Source organism: Saimiri boliviensis, chromosome 14 (assembly GCF_048565385.1).
Source record: "Saimiri boliviensis isolate mSaiBol1 chromosome 14, mSaiBol1.pri, whole genome shotgun sequence".
NCBI classification, from domain to species: domain Eukaryota; kingdom Metazoa; phylum Chordata; class Mammalia; order Primates; family Cebidae; genus Saimiri; species Saimiri boliviensis.
In genome coordinates, this window is record NC_133462.1 from 51242453 (window position 1) to 51252044 (window position 9592).

General features: G+C 45.7%; 1 non-coding gene across 1 annotated transcript; it reads right to left on the minus strand.

The window, feature by feature from the left end:
* Window positions 1-2134: 2134 nt before the first annotated feature.
* LOC120362929 (U4 spliceosomal RNA) lies at window positions 2135-2275 on the minus strand. The gene has a single exon (XR_005578715.1). It is a non-coding gene; the product is annotated as a U4 spliceosomal RNA (small nuclear RNA).
* Between the last annotated feature and the right edge of the window lie 7317 nt (window positions 2276-9592).

The window sequence follows — 9592 nt, forward strand, 5'->3', positions numbered from 1 at the left end:
CAGGTGCTACACACTTTTAAACAACCAGATCTTGCAATAAGTCACTCGCTCACTATCACGAGGATAGCATCAAGGAGATGGTGCTAAACCATTGAGGAGAAATCCACCCACATGATCGAACCACCTCCCACCAGGTCCCACCCCCAACACCGAAGATTACAATTTAACATGAGAGTTGGGCAGAGACACACATCCAAACCATATCAGAGGCACAGTCAGAAAGCTTCAAGCTCCACTGTCTTTCTACCACCAGACTCTTTTCTGGTAAAATGTAAATGCTCCGGGAGAGGTAAAAACCAGGTCTTGTTATTTACACTTTAGTGTGAATGAGTGCATTGAGATCCCCAAGGAAATTGACTGAGATCAGGTGGGCGATAAATATCTGATAAATACGACTCTGCCTCCACCCAGGGCCAGGGATCACTGCCGCTTGTCTGAATCACCCTGACTCCTCCTACCTCCGTTTCTGCCTACAGTCCCTGCCCCACTATCAACACAGTTACCTTTCTAAAACTCAGGTTTGATTATCTTGCATGCCCTAAAATGAATCAGAGGATGCCTTTGCCCGTAGGGTGGGTCCACATCCCTTAGCCAGGATTCAAAGCCTTTCCGATGATGTGAGCCTCCCTCTCTTCCCTCCCTTCCTACCAGCTCCCTGTGTTCTGACCACAAAGAGAGGTTGCAGGGTCCTACAATGCTTCTGCTTTTTCCCCTTCAGACTTTTGCTTGCATAGCTCCCTCTGCCTTTCTCTGCTACCTTAGTTAGCTGGGGCTGATACAACAGAGCACCACAGATAGGGTGGCTTAACCAACAGTTTATTTCTCACAGTTCTGGAGTCTGGGAAGTCCAAGCTCAACCTCCTAATGCCATCACATTGCAGGTGAGGACTTCAGCATATGAACTTTAGAGGGAGGCCGGGCCTGGGGCTCACGTCTGTAATCCCAGTACTTTGGGAGGCTGACGCGGGTGGTTCACCTGAGGTCAGGACTGGCCTGGCCAATATGGTTGAAATCCCATCTCTACTAAAAATACAACACTTAGCTGGGAGTGGTGGTGGGCTCCTGTAATCCCAGCTACTCGGGAGGCTGAGGCAGGAGAATCGCTTGAACCCTGGAGGTGGAGGTTGCAGTGAGTTGAGATTGCACCATTGCATCCCAGCCTGGGTGACAAGAGCAAAACTCCATCTCTAACGAAACAAAACAAACAAACAAACAAACAAACTGTAGAGGGTCACAAACATTCAGTCCATGGCACATGCCTGTCCTCACAGCCTCCTCAGGTCTGCCTGTTCAAAGCCAACCCATCCTTCTCAGAGCCTGCTCCGTGGTGAGACCCAGCATCCTTGAGTCTGTCCCTTCTTGCCCTCCTGCCCCTTCCCCTCTCTCAGGCTTCTGAGGCCCGTACCAAGGTCGCCCGCTGGACTCCCTGGCCCCAGACAACCTCCAAGTCCTTTCCTGGCCCTGAGGGTCTCTGTGGCACTAGGCCCTGCCTGCCTCAGCCTATTCCTCCCCTCCCATGGGCTGTGGGCAGGGTTTGCAGGGGCAGAGCTGGGAGAGAGGCTTCCAGGAACAGGAAGCAGGAATGAGGTGGAGCTGGGAAAGCTGCTCCCCGTGAGATCCAGAGGCAGAGAGAAGGCTGGCCGTCGTGAATGTGACTGCCTCTTTGACTTTTCTTTCAGAAGGGGAAAGGGACTTTAGTTAAGATTTAAATGGTTTGAAGTTGTTTTTAGTTTCCAGACATAATTTTGTGTGCATCCCTGACTCAGAGGAGCCCCAAGACAGGCTTGGGTGAGCCTGCTTCCCCATCCTCACCCCACCCCATCTGGCCCCCACTTTCCTTGCATTTTAGGAGACACTCTTACCTTTTCCTTCCCTGAGACAGCCAAGGTTTGGATGTGCTTAACCTCCTGATTCCATGCAAATTCCGATTCTCTCTCTGTAAACCTCCCTTCCCTCCTGCCTCAAGGATCATGTTCCTTTTCCTGTTGAAGCCAGTCTGGCCACTGGTACTCTTTCCTTTTCTCCTTTCTCTTTCAATTTTTTTTTTTTTTTTTTTGTTATGGCAGATAATGCTTAACCGAATTTACCATATTAACCACGTTTTTTTCTTTCTTTTTTTTTTTTTTAAATTCAGTCTCCATAGAGACTGTCAAAAATTGCCAATGCCGACTATATTTCAATTCATCATGGCGGGGTATTGGGAAAAGTTTTCAATTAGCAATAATCGAGCCTCAGATAAAACTCACTGGCTACGATGCTGCCACTGCACAAAGCTCATATTAACCATGTTTAAGAGTAGACTTCGGTGGCGTTAACTACAGCCACGCTGTTGTGCAACCATCACCACGGTCCATCCACAGAGCTCTTTTCATCTTGCAAAGTTGAGACTCTGTACCCATGAAACAATAACTCCCCACGCCCCTCCCCAAGCCCGGGCAACCACCATTCTACTTTCTGCCTTACGAAGTTAACCACTCTAGGAATCTCCTATAGGTAGATCATAGAGCATTTGTCTTTTTTTTTTTTTTTGACACTGAGTCTCACCTGGTTACCCAGGCTGGAGTGCAGTGGCATGATCTCGGTTCACTGCAACCTCTGCCTCCTGAGTTCAAGAGATTCTCCTGCCTCAATCTCCTGGGTAGCTGAGATTACAGGCATGTGCTATCACGCCTGGCTAGTTTTGTTTTCGTTTTTTTTGTATTTTTAGTAGAGACAGGGTTTCACCATGTAGTCAGGTTGGTCTCGAACTCTTGGCCTCAAGTGATCCGCCAGTCTCAGCCTCCCAAAGTGCTGGCATTATAGGCGTGAGCCACCGCACCCAGCCAGCATTTGTCTTTTTGTTACTGATTTATTTCACTTAGCATATTTTATTTCACTTTGCATATTTTCTTTTTCTTTCTTTTTTTTTTTTTTTGAGACGGAGTTTCGCTCTTGTTACCCAGGCTGGAGTGCAATGGCGCGATCTCGGCTCACCGCAACCTCCGCCTCCTGGGCTCAGGCAATTCTCCTGCCTCAGCCTCCTGAGTACCTGGGATTACAGGCACGCACCACCACGCCCAGCTAGTTTTTTGTATTTTTAGTAGAGACGGGGTTTCACCATGTTGACCAGGATGGTCTCGATCTCTCGACCTCGTGATCCACCCGCCTCGGCCTCCCAAAGTGCTGGGATTACAGGCTTGAGCCACCGCGCCCGGCTGCATATTTTCAAATATGCCAAGTTTCTAAATTCTTTTGTCTCTTTTCTCACGAAGCTACTAGAGATTGGGTTTTACCAAAATGAAGACAATGACTGGGTTTTACCAAAATGAAGCTTCTTTTTTTTTTCTGAGACTGAGTCTAGCCCTTTTGCCCAGGCTGGAGTGCAGTGGCACGATCTCAGCTCACTGCAACCTCCGCTTCCTGCATTCAAATGATTCTTCTGCCGCAGCCTCCTGAGTAGCTGGGATTACAGGCATGTGCCACCACGCCCGGCTAATTTTTGTAATTTTAGTAGAGATGGGGGTTTTACCATGTTGGCCAGGATGGTCTCGAACTCCTGAGCTCAAGTGATCTGCTTACCTTGGCCTCTCAAAATGCTTGGATTACAAGTGTGAGCCACCAAGCTCTGCTGGAAAATATCTTTCTTCTACCTTGACAGTTAATTGATAGCTTAGTTGAGCATACATAGAATTCTAGTTGAAAATTATTTTCTCTGATAATTTTTGGGCAGGGTGCGGTGGCTCATGCCTATAATCCCAGCACTTTGGGACACCAAGGTGGGCATACCACTTGAGGTCAGGAGTTTGAGACCAGACTCGCCAGCATGGTGAAACCCCGTTTCTACTAAAAATACAAAAATGAGCTGGGCGTGTTGGCATGTACCAGTAATCCTTCCTATTCCAGAAGCTGAGGCAAGAGAATTGCTTGAACTTGGGAGGTGGAGGTTGCAGTGAGCCGAAATTGTTCCAGGGCACTCCAGCCTGGGTGACAGAGCCAGGCTGTCTCAAAAAAAAAAAAAAATTTTTTTTTATAGAGATGTTTCTATTGTATTCCAGTTTCCTGTGTTGCTCTTCAGAAGCCTCAAACTGTCCAGCTTTGAATCTTTTGTGTGTGACCCATTTTTCTCTTCAGAAGTTTCAAATGTCTTCTCTGTCTCCTGTGCCTCAGGTCTTCGTGGTTAATAGAGATGGGACTTGGTGAGCCCTCGCCCCTGCAGCGCTGTGAGTTTCATTTCTTTGGCGACTATCTCCATTTCCGGCTCTTTGTTCTCTTTTTCTGGAACTCCAAGTAGTAAAATATTGGACTTCCTGGATGATCCTTGAATTTTATTATCTTTCTTGATCTATTTTCCTTCCTTTTTTTTGTGCCTCTGGAATCTGTCTTCAACTTTATTTTCTAGCCCTTCTAATGTACATTTTATAGTTGCTTTCATAGTCCTATTAAGAGTTCCTTTTGTGGCCAGGCGTGGTGGCTCACGCTTGTAATCCAAGCACTTAGGAGGCCAAGGCGGGTAGATCACTTGAGGTCGGGAGTTCAAGACCAGCCTGACCAACAAGGTGAAACCCCATCTTAAAAAAAAAAAAAAAAAAAAGAGTTCCTTTTGTTTCCTGAATGTCCGTTTTTCCTTTTTTGTATGGACTCTCTTCTCATTTCGTGGATGCGATATTATCTCTCTGTCTTTGGAAATATTGATCATAGTTTTTTGACGTTTCATTTGTTCTTTGCATTGTGTGTTTTGTAAACCAACAAGTATCTGAGACAGATCTCAACCGATTTAGAAGTTTATTTTGCCAAGGCTGAGGATGCACCTGGGGAAAAGAAACACAAGCCACGGTAGGATCTGAGGCCCATGCTTTTTTCCAGAGACAGTTTTGAGGACTTTAACATTATATTAATTATTTATATAATTAACAATATCGTATTAATTATTATATTAATAGTCCCTTCAGGACTCTGTCTCCCCTTGACTTCTGTGACATCATGCTAATCTTATTCTAGCCCTGTCTCTTTTTCTCTCCTCTTCTGAGTTTCTTCCCCTGCCTCCCCTTAAAACACGTCTATGGACGGGCGCGGTGGCTCACACCTGTAATCCCAGCACTTTAGGAGGCCAAAGCGGGTAATCAACTGAGGTCAGGAGTTTGAGACCAGACTGGCCAACATGGTGAAACCCTGTCTCTACCAAAAATACAAAAATTAGCTGGGCATGGTGGTGTGTGCCTGTAGTCCCAGTTACTCAGGAGGCTGAGGCAGAAGAATTGCTTGAACCCGGGAGGCAGGGGTCGCAGTGAGCTGAGGCTGCACCACTACACTCCAGCCTGGGTGACAGAGCAAGACTCTGTCTCAAACAAAACTAAAAAGAACATGTCCATGTGTCTTGGGGCTTATTCGCAAACTTCTTCTCTTCCATAGCAAGAGTAACTTGCTAGAGCTCCCCACACAGTTTCCTACGCCACTGTGCCTTGGCCAGGCTGTTCCTTGGGTCTGTAGTACCCTTTGTCCTTGCTTGCCTGATGAACTCCTATACATCCTACAAAACCCTGCTCAGGGCTTATGCCCTCTGCAAAGCTTCTCTTGAGTCCCCTCTGAGAGAATTCACCACTACCTTCTCAGTATGACAACAACATGTTATTACATGTTATTGCATGTATTACAAATGTTTGCGGAGTTTTTATACATTCATGTGGCCAAGAAGGCGGGAAAAGCAGGCTTCCCTTCTGTCTGGATTCAGGCTGAGTAACAAAAAGTTCACATTTATCAAGGTAGGTGGAGAGGATAAGCGGCAGGGTATAGCAAGAGTGTATTTCGCTCTAGGCTGAACGTCCTGAGTTATTTTGAGGTGGCTGTCCCTGGAGGTGGGAGTGAATATTGTTTTGTTACAGGCTGTGAGATTCTTGGCTCTCTGGACTCCACAAGGCACCCTGGGAATGTCAATATCCTTCAGTAGTGGAAATGGGAATTGTCTTCATACCTGGGTCTCCTGAGGCATCAGGACCGTCCACTCACTCCCTGCTCCACACCTCCCTTTAGGGTCAGCAGCCTTCTCTCAAAGCTCTTTCCTGGCTTCTCAGCGTCACCGTTGGCCACGCCCAGAGAGGAGTAGGGGCTGCCGCAGCGGGTGTCTCTTCCTGGGATGAAGCGTCAGGAAGTCTTTAGAGACACTTGAGCACACACTGCTGGTCAGGCATCCTTCCCACGTGCGTCCTTGTACGGGTTCCAGAGGGTTTCTGAGCCCCCTGGAATTGGTGTGTGACAGCTTTTGGCTTTTCAAAATGATATGTGTTTGATATGCTTTCAGTTTGCAAAAGTTTTCATAGGAAGCTTGAGCCCTCCCTGCCACCGCCTCCTTAAAAGTTAAGAACCACGGGCCACTTAGATTCTCAAGGGAATTCTGGGACTACAGTGAGACCTCACTTTGAGAAAGATAGACGTGTCCAAAGCAGCTAGGTTGGGGTTACAGTAACTGTGTTCAAGACGCTGCAGATGAACTGTATTTGTTTCTCTCCAAGCTTTAACCCTGGAATTGACCCAGATCACCTAGCTGTGAACAAGCATGCAGGGAAGGTTCAGGGAGGGGTGTGTAAGAGTCTGGGACTGGAAACACTTCTGATTGTTTATCGTGTGGGTGGAGGGAGAGGGGAAGGTGGAATGGGGAAGAGGGACATTCACATACCATCAGCCACTCTGAAAGTTTCACACACAAGAGATCTCAGGCATCTGGTCGGTCACAAACAGGTTGCCCACACGTTCTTTCTCTCCTTCTCTCTGTCTCTTTCTAAACACACACACACACACACACACACACACACACACACACACACCCCTCTGATGCTCACCAATGCTCCCTCTGGTGGCAAGAAGAATAACTTTATCTCTTTATTCCAGGAATAGAAATTCAGCCAATGCCAGGGTTTTCTCACATAACCCACGCAGAGGGCTGAAACAAAAATCATAGTTTTATAATGACACTGTCTCATGCAATGCCTTAGAGACATTTTATTAAACCACAAAATACCTGGAGCTCACTAGCAATGGCTCATCTTATATGCAATAACTTGTATATTAAAAATTTCTTGGGTAGGGAGTGGCGGCTCACGCCTGTAATCCCAGCACTTTGGGAGGGCGAGGCAAGTGGATCATCTGAGGTCAGGAGTTCGAGACCAGCCTGGCCAACACAGTGAAACCCCGTCTCTACTAAAAATACAAAAATTAGCCAGGCATGGTGGCATGCGCCTGTAGTCCCAACTACTCGGGAGGCTGAGGCAGAAGAATTGCTTGAACCTGGGAGGCAGAGGTTGCAGTGAGCCAAGACTGAGCCACTGCACTGCAGCCTGGGTGACGGAGAGAGATTACGTCTCAAAAAAAAAAAAAAAAAAAAAAAAAAGAATTCTTGGTTGAATCCTGTTACTGGCTGCCATTGGACATAATTAAAAATCAGCCTTTATTTTTTCTTGATTATTTCATCTTTTGCGCTATTTTGTAGATGATAATGTGAATCGGGATAATAACAATAATAACCTACTAAAAGCATAGAATGTTGGCTCTCAACCTAATAATAAAGGGTGTCAAGTCAAGTTGCAAGGTAGCAGCCCCAGGTCACCAACCTTGAATAAAGCGTTTATACCCTTGGCGGGGCTCAGTGGCTTACACCTGTAATTCCAAGGCTTTGGGAGGCCAAGGTGGGAGTATCATTTGAGCTTAGAAGTTTGTGACACCCTGGGCAACAGAGGGAGACCCAGGACCCCTTTACAGGGCTTGCTAAGGGCTCCAAAGACCTTTTGTTTAAGTCAGTTAAATCTATTAATATTCTCCGTATCAGAAATCAAAACTGAGAATAAAGTTAAACATACGTATATTTGAAACAGAGTCTTGCTCTGTTGTCCAGGCTGGAATGCAGTGATGCAATCTTGCCTCACTACAGCCTCCACCTCCTGGGTTCAAGCTATTCTTGTGCCTCAGCCTCCCGAGTAGCTGGGATGACAGGCATGTGCCACCAAGCCTGGCTAATTTTGTATTTTTAGTAGAGACTGGGGTTTCACCATGTTGGCCAGGCTGGTCTTGAACTCCTGAGCTCAAGTGATCCACCCACCTTGGCCTCTCAAATTGCTGGAGTTACAAGTGTGAGCCACTGTGGCCAGCCTAAAATATATTAATTCATTTAGTAATTATAATAGGTCTATCTTACATGTAACTTAAACATTTTATTGTATGTTATAAATAATATAACAATGTATTATACATTATAAATAATGTAAAAAATAAATACAAATAAAGTATCATTATTTATTATAAATAAAATGTTTTGTGATAAAATTATGGAGCAGAAATACCTAGTGAAGAGTGGCATTGTTTTACATTTTTATGAATCCTTTTAATTAAAGACCTAATAGAAAACAGTTGCATTTTCCTATCTGCTCTGCAGTCAATCTGTTTGCTAGAAATACAACCGAAAGCCGGGCACGGTGGCTCAAGCCTGTAATCCCAGCACTTTGGGAGGCCGAGGCGGGTGGATCACGAGGTCAAGAGATCAAGACCATCCTGGTCAACATGGTGAAACCCCATCTCTACTAAAAATACAAAAAATTAGCTGGGCATGGTGGCGCATGCCTGTAATTCCAGCTACTCAGGAGGCTGAGGCAGGAGAATTGCCTGAACCCAGGAGGTGGAGGTTGCGGTGAGCCAAGATCATGCCATTGCACTCCAGCCTGGGTAACAAGAGTGAAACTCCATCTTAAAAAAAAAAAAAGAAAGAAATACAACCGAAAATATCTAGTTTTGCATAGATACGTAGTCAGAAAAGAGAGAAGTATTTTAATAGCCTTTTCAGAGAACTGTAAATATTCTTGGGTACTACATATCAAAACTTGATAAGTGGGAGTTTCTTAAGGGTTAGCTACAATGTACAATCTGAAACCTATCAGTAAAGTTGTTTTTTTTTTTTTTTTTTTGAGACGGAGTTTCGCTTTTGTTACCCAGGCTGGAGTGCAATGGCGTGATCTCAGCTCACTGCAACCTCCACCTCCTGGGTTCAGACAATTCTCCTGCCTCAGCCTCCTGAGTAGCTGGGATTACAGGCATGCGCCACCATGCCCAGCTAATTTTTTTGTATTTTTAGTAGAGACGGGGTTTCACCATGTTGACCAGGATGGTCTCGATCTCTTGACCTCGTGATCCACCCGCTTCGGTCTCCCAAAGTGCTGGGATTACAGGCTTAAGCCACCGCGCCCGGCCTTCAGTAAAGTTTTAATACCCGGTTACATTAAATTCCGTTGATTTATCCTGCACTTTGAGTAGATCTTTCACCCATGCATGACTTTGTGACATTATGCCTTGGTCATTTGGAGGATACTGATGTTCTGAATTATATGTATTTTCCAAATGTTGACACATTTCATACATTAAACAATGATAAAAAATTTCATCCTTAATATCACCATTGACAACTAGAATTTTTCAAGATTCAAATTTTTGTTGGAAGGCTTGAATTGTATAATTGGCAACAAATACTCTGAGCTGTTTTCCTTGGAGTTATAGGCTTAGGCTGGGTGTGGTGGCGGATGCCTGTAATCCCAGCACTTTGGGAGGCTGAGGCCGGAGGGTCACCTGAAGTCAGGAG